Genomic DNA, 13,067 nt, shown 5'->3' on the forward strand with positions numbered 1-13,067 from the left:
GGAGGCAAAAAATGGGTTTGGGACCGTTTGGCAACGGTTTGCAAATGGACCGTTGCCCAACGGTCCAACAGCCCAGCCCCAACGGCTCTATTTAAAAAAAAAAAAAAATTAATTCCACCGGTTTAACCGGTCCGGTTCCGGTTTTACCGGTTTAACCTGTTCCGGTTCCAAAAAAATCGAAACCGGACTGTTATGTAATAAACGGTTAACCGGTTCAACCGGTTCCGGTTTTACCGGCCCGGTTACCAGTTTGAACCGGTAAAACTGGACCGGTTGACGGATTTAAGTATATGTCTGCAAGTCCATACCTACCCTCCAAAAATGCAGTTTCACATGGTCCATACACATTTAGATCAAATATGCCCTTATAGTAAATGTAGAGGTTCGTAATTGCCCTAAAAAATACTGATGGCAAATTTGGTAAACTTATAAGCTAATTAACACTTATTAGTTTTATAATTATGCTCCTTCCCTCTGAAATAAGGGTATTTTTACCCAATTAAGTAATAATAGAGGCATAATTGAATTAAACTATTAAGGGAAAGCGAATAACGTGAATTTCACATACTTTAGTAGCATTCTAATTTTATCGTTTACTTAGCTTCAAGTTCTACATATAATTTTTCATTTGATCGTCTCTATTAGCAGAGGCGGAGCCAGGATTCGAAACTTGTGGGTTCGGGATTCTAATTATTTAAAGTTACTGGGTTCTTAATTAATAATTTATAAATATTTGACGAAAAATTTAATACAAATATATGGTTCGAACAAAAGTCACTGGGTTAGGCCGAAGCCACACCCAAAGGGCTAGCTCCGCTCCTGTCTATTAGTGTGTGATTTGATTGCCTCAGGAAAACTTGTCGAAAAATTTATACTTCTGTTTCATTTTCTGAATATATTTTCATGTCTAGTTTATTAAAAAGTGATGATATTTTTCTATATTTAAAAGTAATTTGACATACACAAATATTAGTACTTTGTCTAGACCACAAATTCGGGAAAAGACAATTGTATCCGATCAAAATGTACCATATATCAATTCAAACAGAGGGAATATACATTCAATGATAGAACATAAGCTGAGAATGAAAATTACGCTCCAGCTCATATTTACGCCAGATAGCTAATATTTTAAATTTGTTATCCGATTTAGCTCATATTTGTGTATAAACACCTTTTATACAATATTATATATAATATTATATACTTTTATACAAGATTGATATATTATGTATAATGCTTTCTTCAGGTGTAAGGTTATATAATATTATATATTGATCTACGTGGTATAATATTTTATGTCGGCCGGTGTATATTTGAAAATATCTATGCTGATCGTGGCTTATCTATGTTCGGATGTTACTATAATTTCTTAGCATTATTTTGTCGTGAATATTGTGTATATTGGGTCCCATTTACATTAATGGAAAGACCTATGAAGATTCATATCTACTAGTTTGGAAGAGATCTCCACCAATAAAATAGAAAATGGTCCAGTGTTATTATAATAGGGTGAATGATAAATTCATGCCATGTGTCCACCCTATTATTTAATGTGCTTAAGAGATGGGTAAAGGGTCAAAAATACCCTTTTACTTTAGAAAAAGGGCTAAAAATATTCTCCGAACTTATTTTGGGTCAAAAATACCCCTCTCATCATTAAAGTTTTCAAATATACCCCTGTCTTGACGGAAATTATCCCCCAAAATAACCCGAAATCATTTTTTAAACCGGCTTCATCATTTAAACCCGACCCAACTAAATAATAACCCATAAGATCCTCTTATTCCCCCAATACGTAGGAGTGAATTTCTCTTTCCCTGACCTTTTATCCAGTTATAGGCTTGGGGCAACCGTTGCTACAAATACCCTTGAGTTTTAGGCCTCTCCTCCCCTTCTCACTGTAATTTTCCATGGATTGGATCCATGGGTGTCCATTGACTCGGAGGTCGGGTGGTTGCTCTGCTACCCTTCAGTAAAAAGGCCACAACTGTTGTTAGAAATCTCTAAATCATGAACAGTTTGAACCATCGGAACTAGAGTACTCTAAGAGCTACAACTTTCATATTGAAACATAGCCACATTAGTTACAAGTTGAGAGTGGTACTCCTTAGAAGTTGGTGTTCGCGATAAATTTTACTAGCAGAAAATAAATAACTGCAATCATAAAACAAATGTGAGAAAAAATCATGTTATTGATTATTTTGTGAGTACAACTCTAGATGTATCCCTTGATTCTAATCTCGTGTTGTTCGCCTTGATTCGAGGGACAATGTAGCGTCTTTCTCGAATGAAGGATGGACTTTTATTGATGTGTCGAATCTTGAAAGGCCTTCGAGTAGCACTTTGGGTTGTTCTTGAGGGAAGACGTCTCTCGAACTCTCCTTCTTGTTGAAGACCTTTGGAGAAGATTTATGTAGATGTTGCTCTCCTTTGCCTCCAATCAAGATGCTATGTAGATTTCAAGATGTCTTTAAAATGGGATATGTGACCCCTTTATATAGGTGTGAGCTAGGGCTTGGAGGGATTTTGGTCTCCAAATAATTCTAGCGGACCTTGGGCGTGAAGAACATGGATTGGGCTGCTCTTGTCAACTTGATGGACCAACCTAAACGTAATTTGGTTTTCATTCAAGTCATGTATTTTTCACTTAAACAATTAATCCGACTTTATTAACCAAAATTTGACTTGGTCAAAATGTCTTAATCCAAATTTTATATGGATTGATTCAATTAAAATTTCGATTTCTACAGATGCTCCCTACTTCAAGACTTGTCGAGTGTAGGCTTGCCGAAATTGTAGACGAGACTTAAAGTAGCCGTGAAGATCACTTTTTTTTTTTTTTTTTTTTTTTTTTTGTCTTTGTACAAAACTTCCTTGAGGCTTGTTTTCAGTGACTTTCTTGAAATGTGGCTTGAGAGTTAATGTTATTTGAATTTGTGAATAACCACAAGACGCACAACTCTCTTCCTTCAATCTTGGGGATGAATCCAAATACCAAAGTTGATTATAACTTCATATGTTAAGAAGATCCGTCTAGGATGGGACAAAATGAAAAATCACATTATTCAATTCAACCACTTCAAACTGAAGGAAAAAATAATGAAATTGATCCTTGCCTTGTATAACTGATTTTGTCTTCCACCTAATTATTGCTTCCCAATCACACATAGAAACAAATTGACTTTCCATCTTTAGTTAGAAGGAAAATTCTTTGTGTTAGGGCAAAGAAGCCAGCCACCGCCTTAAACATCTATAAAAGAATATAAAGATCACTCTTTTATGTGTACCCATAGCCGAGGAGCTAAAATGGAGCTTTGAGGTGTCGAATTCGTTTGCTGACATAGTCTAGCATTGGTTCATGAGGAGTCAATTCAACAAAGGATAGCTTCAGACTTAAATCCCATCCTATCGACCTCCACGTTCTATCAAACCGGAATCGTCAAATTCTTTTTTTTATCTTGTTCGGCATCAAACCTCTTTTGAATTTCTTATTTCTCTTCCTTGTAGGTTCTAGTTGTTGTTGAATTGTCCTGATGTTCGTCATGCCAAACTGAAGCTTCGTACCACTGGCGTAGATCCGTAAAGAAGCAAGAAGCTTCATGCAGTTAGCACTGTGGGCATTGATCCTTATAGAATCGAGAAACTTCATGTGTCTGTGGTAGAATATGGATATCTTGTAGTTGTACTATTCAAATGATGATCACCTTGATTCTGTAGAAAGAAGACATCGATGGCTACGACATATCCAAAAATCAAAGTGAAAATCCTTCCGGATTGACGAGAATTAATTTCTAAAGTTCAGCTCCAGATCTGCGTTTTTGTTTTTCCAGCACTGTACAGTTTTACGGAAAACTCCATATCTTGATATTGAAGTATTCAAATGATGAGTGGCTTGACGCTAAAGATGCTGCACTCGTAGGAATAAGACATATCCAAAAATCAAAGCAAAGCTCCTTCCGGATTGACAGAAATTAATTTTTAAACTGAGCTCTAGATTTGCGTTTTCTTCTAAAAGTTTTGCACAATCTCACCAAAACATCTGTATCTTGGCGTAGGAGCAACCAAATAATGAGAGGCTTGATTCTGAAGACGCTACACTCGTAGAAATACGACATACCCAAAATTCAACATTGAAATCCTTCTGGATTGGTGACAATTAATTTTTAAAATTTAGCTCCAGATCTGGGTTTTCTTCTCTCAGCACTCTGCAGTCTTACGAAAAACTCCATATCTTGAGATTGGAGCATCCAAATAACGAGCGTCTTGATTCCATAGAAAGTAGACTTTGAAGCTATGACATATCCAAAAATCAAGCCAAAATGCCTTCAGAATCGACTGGAATAATTTTTCAAAGTTGGTGACACAATCTGGCACTTCGTTACTTGGGACATCATTCATGGACTCTTTTTTTTTGCTTTCTTCTTTGTAGGTTTGCACGAGGTTGTGAATGGTCTCCATATCAGACCGAGAAGATACACAAGATTTCACAACCATTCCCTGAAGCTATAAAGAAAGCAAAATTCCCAAGGATAAAACGACCTTCAAAGTTCATCCATCGTTGATTGGCGTGGAACTACTTGGAGCGTTCGTCTGTTAGAATTCAGTGAAACTTGTTGCATCACTCTGTCCAGCTCTGCTAAGAAACTACTTGGCTCATCCTCCCTTCGTGATACTTTGGTGAAGAACCACTTGGTGCTTTATCCTTCCTTGCGACCCTACAACTTTGGCAAGACATCACTTGGCGTCTTTGTTGTCACGTATTTGGACGGACTTGACTTCTCTAGGGAATAATACTTGGTGCATCCACCTTTCCTGAGGCATCAGAGAGATCACTTAGAGCATCTACCTTTCTTGCGACGTTGATAGAGGTGACTACAGTAGCCTTTCAACCTTGGTGAGCAAGATTTTATCTAGCTAGTGCATACCATCCATGCAACTTGGCAAGAGAAGTAGATGTCATTCTGATGAAGACGTACAAAGAGAATTTCATCCTTCCAATGACTTGATGGAAGAATTTGTAAAACGTTTCATCCTTCAAGATTTGGTAGAGAAGTGTGTGTCAAAATTTCCGCCATCCCGCGCTAAAGCATTATGGCGTCATCGTTATGGATCTTTTTTTTTACAGGTTTATGAAGGAGCACAAATGGTCTCGATATCGGACGAAGAAGACGTCCACGTGATCGGTGAAGAACCACTTGGTGTGACCATCCTTCGAGTATTTTCGCAGAAACAACTTGGAGCCTCGAATTTCCTTATGATATTTGTAGGACTATTACATGGTGCATCTCATCCTTGCGGATTAGTGAGATTGACACTTGGAGTAGTCCCTTTTCAACCTTGGCAAGAAAGTCGAAGGTTCATATCCCTCTTCTACTTGGGGAGAGAGACACTTGAAGTGCCTCATTTTTTTTTCCAACTATGACAAGCAAGTACATGAACTAAGTAGATATGCCCCCATACATAGTGAGTAGACCCATTGATGCACAAAGATCCATCTAATATGAAGAAGTTGATGTAAAGAGATCGTCATGGAAAATCACTCCATCCTTCAAAGTTGTAAAAGATTATCTTTAGATTCTCCAAGCGTGTGAAAAACACCAACAGAAACCTCGTACAAGCAACTTTTATTTGGGTCCGTGTTGAAGGGATGAGTTTTTTTCTTTACTCATGTGACTGCACTTAGAAGGAAATTCTAAACTGCCTATGCACCTCGGCGAAGAGGATCAAGTCATACGTAGTTCGTAAAAGAGTATTTTATTTGAGTTTTTTTGTATGCGCTTTTATACTCATGCATCATAGAGTATTGAAACGTGCAGTTTAAGCTCATGCAAAAAGGAGCGTTGCAACTTGTAGTTTAGATTCGTGCATCGAGAAGCATTAAATTTGCAATTTAAGCTCGTGCGTCGAAGAGCATTAGATGTGCAGTTTAAGCTCGTGCATCAAGGAGCATTGCAGCTTGCAGTTTAAGTGTCGAGAAGCAGCTTGGGAAAGAAATCCAATAGTGTAACCGGATTTCTAACCCTTTGTGATGAAGCATTGTTGCGCCAACTCTTGACGTCTAACTTTATTCTTCTTCATGTTTGTAGATGATTTATGCTTACTTTTACCTTCAGAATTTGATGCTTATGTTTTGTGTGAGCAACCAACATCCAAGTTTCACCATCCTTTTTATTGGAGTGGCCATCCACACTGGACGTGTTTAAAGATTTCTTCAAAGCCGAGACTTCAATTAGCTCAGAGCTCCCAAATTGTAGCACGACTTTTCCTTGTCTAATCTTCAGAGACGCAACAAAATGCCTACACCTTCGAATTTCTAGCATCAGACTCTTCTTGTTGTGGAGATAAACACTAGCATGATTTGCCTCGACTATATCTTCATCATCAATGATTATTTTTCGGTACCTAACCAATGTCATAATCTTCTCTTTCAGGATGAAACATTTTTCAGTTAGATGACTGATGATGTGATAAAATTTGTAATACTTGGGATCGTTGACTTTGTTGTCTTCATCGGGTTGTTTTGATGGAGGAATTTCAATGACCTTCTTGGTCAGAAACTCATCAAGAATTGAAGGGACATCAGAGTTAGGAAAAGGGTACACTTTTTCTTCGAACTCCTTCAATGTTGGATGCAACTTTTCTTCTGGAGGATGTTGACTTGCAACTTTTTCCTTCATTTTTTGTTTAGCGGGAACTTTTACAGATGTTTTTCCTACCGCCATGGTTTCTTTAGTTTGGCCCCTTGATGGTCGCTTGAATTCTTTCTCTTCCTTCCTAGGATCGAAAACATGTTAAGCCTTTTCATGAGTCATGATGCTCAACTCCATGTTGTGTGATCGCATTGCCAATTCTTCAAAAGTTCGTGGCTTAAGTCCTTGGAGAATATATGTGTTATACCCCATTTAAACGGGTTAAATTAGGTACAACATATTGGAGATTCCTATTTTTTGCTTATTTTAAGGAGTCGCCACCTAATTAATTTAATGGTGAATTAGGACACCTATTTTATTAACTAAGGTAAAACCTAACTATACCTCCGTTAATGGTCTGCTTAATTTTCAATTCTAGGTAAGGGTTCTAATTATCCTAAAGGGAAGGGGTTAGGCATCCTCTAGGATCCGTTAACTACGGTTTACCGGCCAAACTTAGGTTAATTAATTAAAGCTAAATAAGATGCCTGAAATTTTAAGAAAAGGAGCTAAGAAGTGTTGCTAAGGTTTTTAAAGAAAATATAATGATGCTATTTAAAATAATATTTATAAATGCTGCTAAGGCTTCAAGTGGGAATGCAATAATGCTATTTAAAATAGATTTGTAGAAAGGTAATGATTTGCATAAAAGAAAACGATATTTAAAATAAGGCTTATAAATATTGCTAAACTTTAAACAATAATGTTATTTAAAAATAAGATTTGCAAAAATATGATAATTTGCATATAGGCAGAAGAAAATGCAAGTTTATGCAATATTATGACAAATATTTGAAACAACTCAAATGATGAGATATTAATGCGGTTTAGGAGTATTTGAAAATGGTTAATGAGTTTTCTTTATCCTTTCATTATTTCTCACTAACCATACTTAGCTAAACATATGCGTGATTGATTCAAATTTGAAGAGTTATTTATAAAATATACTTGAGCTTATATTTGCGTGTTAATGACGTTTTGAGATGTCTAAAATATGATTCCTTTTACTTGAAATATATGGTCGTGTCCTTTCATAAATTCGTTATTCCCAATAAAACAAATACTAGACATTGAAAATAATCTTAATATATAAAAGAAAAAGAATAAAATCTATGGGGTTAAATTTTAGTCTTCCTTAAACTAACTACCCACTACTAGACTAAACCTGCTAATTTCGCTAAGGTTTATCAAATGTTAGTCGGGCAATAAAATTAAATGCATAAAGAATAAAATAGAGGAATGGATAATTTAAATGGGCTCCGCCCATTTTTTAAAGAAGCTATCAGGCCTGGGCTCAGGCCCAGTTAAAACTGCTGCGGGCTGTTTTGCTGCTGTTGGGCCTCGGCCCAGCAGAACTTTTATACACTGCTGCGGACGGGCTGGACACGGAGAGATGGCGTTGGGCTTTTGGCCCAACATCGAATGTGGAAGAAGAACGAGTCCCTCGGACTCGTATGCGGTGGTCATGCAAAATGAAAGGAAAAGGATTAGAAATAATCGAAAGAATAAGGTCGAACATGCAAAGATAGAATTTCAAAACAGACCAAAGATCATGTATATGCTTCGTATATTTAAGTATATCTCATATATACACACTCATAAGGATGTATAGAAGGTCAATATCGGAAAGCTTTCACCCCCGCCTTCCCGATGTCGCACGAGTTCCAAGGGATTTCATGAATCCCAGGCATGGCTAACACCGGGAGTGTTTAAGCTTGATCCACAATGACCCCACTAACCTCCCTAACATGATACCAATATAGATTCAAAAGAAAGCAAATTCTTACTAGCCCCTTTTTTACAATATATCAAATTCAAATAAGAACAGAATCTTATGTTAACCTTTAGTAAGCTTATTATCCATTTAACTGAACATTTACACCAAGCTAACCATGTATAAATCAACTAATACAGCAGCACACGAAACTATCACATATCTGGATCACGTGGATCCTTAAAGCATAAATCTCGGCCTAACAGAATATTTCTAATTAAACAGAGAGGAGATCAGAATCAGGCCCTCCACAAACAAAGAAAACGCGAAGCAGAAGCGGAAGTAGCAACAGAGCTATGGAGGGTAGAATCAGAATCAGACTCAGCCACACGACTAACAAAAAAGAAACAACCGAGGCATACCATTAACTTAACATTGTATGAAAGAATATAGCACTGATCAGGATAGACTCAGACCTTATTTTGAGCCGATACTTAAGCATACAGGATCATGCTACAGCTTGATGTATCGCCTATCATTACTAGTTGACACAATTAATCACGCACGAGCCCATATGAACACATAAATACAATTAAAACCGAGATTAAACTAGACCAACTGAGACCTAAATAGAGACACTATTAACTACTAAACTGAAAATTAAGCCAAACTAAGGCATGAACATGTAGATACCATTAACCTAAAAAAAAACAGTAGCACGCAGGATACTACTAAAGCGCTAAACTGAACCCAAACCAACTGGAAACAACCAACATATACGAACACACAAACACTTACTAAGCTACTAACCGATATTAAACTAAATACGGGAGAGTTATTTACATACTTAAAATAAACCAGACTAAATTATCATGCATAAACATACTTAACCACATGAATTGACTAACACAGAAACTATCAAATTAAATTAACTTATCTAAACTAACATGTGATATACTTAAACTGCTATAAGCTAAATATCATATGGCTAACCAAAACAAGACATAAAATGAACCAACAGAGCAACTAAAAAGTAGGCACATGCACATAATTAGGGAACTACAAGCTAATACATAGAACTGATCAAATGAAGAATAAATAAGCAATGTGGACCTAACTAGCACATGATTAACTCAAGCTGATACATAATATAGAACTGAACAGCCGCGGAACTCGATACAGGATTAATCTAAGCTTAAACATGCATAATACAACTACAACAACTACAAACAGGAACTAAAACATAATTAACCAAGCAAATCACATAAGTAATTTGAAACACTCAAACAATTACTAAAAAGTTAACTAATGGAAGGTGTATTACCTTCTTCGGGTGCAGCGAAGTGAGGCGAAGGTTTCGATATGACCTCGAACGCTTCAAACCTCCGAGTTTGCGTAGACTCGGATGCGAAACAGTAATGGGAGCGAAAATAAGAAGTAAAGATGAATCGACACTTCAAATATTAAGAAAACAGCGGGCTAATATTTTTTTGGGGAATTTTGTGCGGTTGAAAACTTATTTTCAAGGGGGTTCAAGGCGGCTAAAAAACTTTTCGTTTTTAGGAGGATTTCCGCCGCTGAAAAGGGTTCCTCCCTTCAACGACTCAAAGAAAAGATTATATATAGGGATGAACTAGGGTTCAAATATTGGGCGGGATTTTGAAAAATTCAAACATTGGATTCTGTCGTCGATGTCTCAGACCTCGATCAGAAAAAGAAGAAGTGGACAAGAAATCATCAAAACCTTTGTACCCGAAAGCAAAAGGACCGATAAAGAAAACGATTTTCATCTCACAAACAAACAAAACCCATTACAATCGTTTCAGATTGAAAGCAGAATGCCGGGGAAAGAAAACAAAAATCCAACCTTTCAACCGTTGAAATTCTGAAGGAGAAGGACCAACCATTAATTTCTTTTCCCAAATCAGCTATGCAAGGACTGTGGGAGCGAAAGGGGTTCTGTGATTTTGCTGCTTTGGTCGAGAAAGAGACGAAGAAGTGAGGAGAGAGAGAGCCGCGGATGAGAGAAAGAGAGGAACCCTAGTGGTTCCATATCTTTTGACATGATCGGGTCGGGTCAAAGAGTTAATGGACCGGTTTTTTTTAATGGGTAGTGGGCTGATTGTTAAATGGGCCGGGTGAATTAAAAAAAATGTGGGCTGGCCGGTTTGTCTGATTTTTAAAGGATATAGGCTGGTCCAACAAATGCTTATAAGTTGAATGGGCTTAGGTTTGGGGTTAGATGAAATAAAATATGGGCTGAATGAAAGAAATAGTTTAGGCTTCTAAAATCACGTAAAAGACCTCTTTTAATAAAAATATCACATATCATAAAAGTATGTATTTATCAGCGCTCGGATAGAAATAAAATTATATGACGTCGTGATATTCGTGCGATAATATATATTTAAAATTCAATAGTAAGTAAATACTATTATTAAAATACGCGAAAATAAGGCGATGTGCGTGCATAAGCTGGTAAAATGCTAAAATGATTATAATGCGGGTTATAATAATACCGGTAATAAAAATAACAATAATAATAATAATGATGATAATAATAATACTGGTAAAAAATGGCAATAATAATAATAACGATAATAGTAATATTAGTGGATAATAAAATAACAATAGTAGATCGCAATAATGTGATAATGAACGCCCGGTATTAATAAAAGCTAATAATTATAGTAAAAATATAAATAATTGTTGCTTAAATTACCAAAAATAGTAGAAATGTAAATAAATATTTAGGGAAGACGGGACAAAATCGGGTGTCAACAATATGCAAGGCCCCAATGCATTCTTCGGATGCACATCTCAAAATCAGATATTTCTAAGGGACAATCTTCGCAGTCTAAACTCAATGCTCGCCAGCAGTTGATGTAGTCAATCACTAGTTCATCCTTTTGTTGCTTGGTGGCCGTCAACTCTATCATGTTTACCATTCGACGTGTGTTGTAGAAGCGATTAAGGAACCTTTTTTCAAGTTGCTCCCAACTATCAATTGATTCTCATTCAAGATCGATGTACAAATCAAAGGCGTTTCCCTTCAGCGAGCGAATAAATTATTTAACAAGCAGATCGCCATGTGTACTAGCATTGCTACAAGTCTCCACAAAATGTGCAACATGTTGTCTTGAGTTTCCTTTGCCGTCGAATTGTTGCAACTTTGGTGGTTGATATCCAATTGGCATAGGCAGAAAATCAATTCGCTTGGTATAGGGTTTAGAATAGTACAATGAGCTTTGTAATGGTCCAGCATATTGAGCCCTAATGGTGTTTTTTATCATATCTTGCAGTTGTTGGATAGACAACGTCACAACTGAAGCAACTTGATTTTCACTTTGAGCGTTAGGCAACTTAGTAGCAGATTCAACTTTTTTTCTTGTGGAGTTGGGATGGTTCTTGACTCGTCGGGGCTGTAGAGTTCCAACTTTTTCATCACTATTTGAAGATCTTTGTCCTACACAAATTTCCTCAACGCCTCAATAGTCTGCATCATTGCTGCAAGTTGTTCCTCTGCGTTGGTCGCATTGGTCATCATGGCACTCACTACGTTAGAAGTTGAAGAATCCACCAAGTCCTCGGACTCGTAGAAGTTAAAGCATGCTTGAGAAACTTCTCCAAACTACAAAAATGAGGTGCTGCCCCCAGATCTTGCTAAGGGTAGGCATGGTATTGTAGATACCGATTACCATACCGAAATCAAAAAAATTTATACCGCGGTTTCGGTATTATGGTATTTGGTATGCATTTGTAAAAAGCTTGGTATTCGGTAAGGTATTCGGTATTCATAAAGAAAATACCAAAATACTGAATATCATACCGAAGTATATAATTAGATATACAATTAATATATCTTAGTATTATAATACTAACAAATATGTAAACTAGTATTATTAGAAACGTTGAAACTTTAACTACTCTATCTTGATTTAAATGTCTTTTTTGTGTAATTGATTTACGAAAAGGATTGCTTGTACGTTCTTTTGAATATTTTTACATGTGTAAGGTGTTTAGTACATAATAATTGAGACGTTTTTTTAAGTAGCGGAAGTCATAATTATCCACGATATCAGTATATGTAAGTCGAAGTCAGACAAACTATGGTACCGATTTACCATACTGTAAAATACTGAAACCGAACTTTAAACTACCGAACCATACCGAATTAATTTGGTACGGTAATGGTATAGTATTTTTAGAAACCGAAAATCAAAATTACCGTATCGAAGTTTCAAATACCGTACCATGGCCACCCCTAGATCTTGCAGTAATCATTGTCGGTTTGTTCTTGTCTAGCGTCTCCAAGAAGATGAAACACTTCGATCCCTCCAAACCACCAGCTTTGGACATGCTACGAGTCATTGGGCAAGGAACAACAATAACACTTCTGGATGGAGCACCAAAACTTTTCTCCAAGGCCACCACTGTAGTAGATCTCAGAATTTACAGATTTGATTTTGGAGATAAAGAGATGAAGGACAGAGTTGGTTCCACTGGGCTTGCCAAAAATCTGTTCGCGATAAATTTTGCTAGCAGAAAATAAATAACTGCAATCATAAAACAAATGTGAGAAAAAATCATTTTATTAATTATTTTGTAAGTACAACTCTGGATGTATCCCTTGATTCTAATCTCTGTGTTGTTCGCCTTGA

Source organism: Lycium ferocissimum, chromosome 6, assembly GCF_029784015.1.
Source record: "Lycium ferocissimum isolate CSIRO_LF1 chromosome 6, AGI_CSIRO_Lferr_CH_V1, whole genome shotgun sequence".
Taxonomy (NCBI): domain Eukaryota; kingdom Viridiplantae; phylum Streptophyta; class Magnoliopsida; order Solanales; family Solanaceae; genus Lycium; species Lycium ferocissimum.